This window comes from Acomys minous (assembly GCF_964271855.1).
Source record: "Acomys minous genome assembly, chromosome: 16".
Lineage (NCBI taxonomy): Eukaryota > Metazoa > Chordata > Mammalia > Rodentia > Muridae > Acomys > Acomys minous.
In genome coordinates, this window is record NC_140498.1 from 70,390,723 (window position 1) to 70,392,075 (window position 1,353).

At 53.4% G+C, this 1,353-nt stretch overlaps 1 protein-coding gene across 1 annotated transcript in view; it reads right to left on the reverse strand.

Annotated features, from left to right (window-relative positions):
• Positions 1 to 1,218: 1,218 nt before the first annotated feature.
• The window catches only part of FAM20C (FAM20C golgi associated secretory pathway kinase), a 64,495-nt gene continuing 64,360 nt past the window's right edge, over positions 1,219 to 1,353 (reverse strand). Inside the window, exon 10 of the mRNA XM_084762537.1 lies at positions 1,219 to 1,353. This exon is cut by the window's right edge and continues 847 nt beyond it. The gene's annotated coding sequence lies outside the window, so the exon portion shown is untranslated.

Genomic DNA, 1,353 nt, shown 5'->3' on the forward strand with positions numbered 1-1,353 from the left:
GCCATTTGCTGGTATGCTGTGCAAAATGTCCCCCGAGACCAGATAGAGATTTGGGGTTCAGCAGGCCTCAGAGTGCCTGAGTGTCTGGCATTGAGTTTCTCAACTCAGGGATCTACCGGTTTTCTGTACCTGGGCCTCAGTTTCCCATACCAAGGGAGGAAAACGGGGCCGGGAAGCTGGCTCAGGCCAAACAGTGCTTGCTTGAGGGTCCGAGTTCCATTTTTCAGAACACACGTAAGGAAGCAGGCACAGAGGTGCACATCTAGAATTCCTGTGATGGGGAGGCAGAGACAAGGGTATCCCTGGGACTCACAAGCCAACCCATTAAACTGAACTGGCGAACTTCAGGTTCAGTGAGAGAGCCTGCCATGAAAAATTAGATAGAGGGTTGTAGAGGAAAACTAGTGACATCAACCTCTGGCCTACGCGCACGCGCATACACACACACACACACACACACACACACACACACACACACACACACACACACACACCCTGAACTACACATATACGTACGTCTATATACTAAGTCAGTCATGTACTATTTCATCTGAGAACATCAAGGACTTAACTGTTGCCTTCTAGCGCCATTATGAATCGCTGCTAAGCATCAAGCCCACCACCAGGGCAGCGGTATGTGAACAGGCCACAAGGTGACAGCTGGGGAATGCCTGAACTAGGAGCAGGCTATGGCTTGTGGCATTCTTACGACTCCGGAGGGCACAGGTCCAGAGTGGGGTCCTCCCCACTGTCATCTCCTGGACTCTGCTCCCTGGAGGAGGCCCAGGCCCTGCCCAGCACAGTAACAACTTACTGGAAGGAGGTAGTACCTTCTAGCAGGGGTGGTCTGAGCCTTGGGGCCAGTAGTGAAAAAAATGACTTGCAATTCTCAGCGGGTCCCTGGGCAATTGCTTGTATGGTTCCCGCTCAGGTTGTGTTGTGGTCTTACGTAGGAATGTGTGGGTGCCTCCCTTGGGAGGCCTCCTGTGGCTCCCAACCTCTGCAGGAACGGAACACGACACAGCTGACCTTATACCTTCCCTTCCCCATTAGGAGGAGAGACCTTGTGGGGGCTGGGCAGGCAGCTCCTCTCGCAGCCCTAACAGGCTGAAGACCTAGGTCACACAGACACCATAAGAGCAGGGCCTGGCCACATTTTGAGCCTCTGTCTAGGAGGGCAGCTGAGCCAAGGAGTGAGAGTCCCTACCCCGGAGAGCCACGGCGCACACGCTTGCTGTAACTTTATTGCACGGTTACCTCACTGCAAACTACTCCACAAAAAAAAAAAAAAAGTCCCAAGGTTAGCCTGCTGCCCTGGGGCCAGGGGCCCTGCATAATGCCTTTGATAACCCA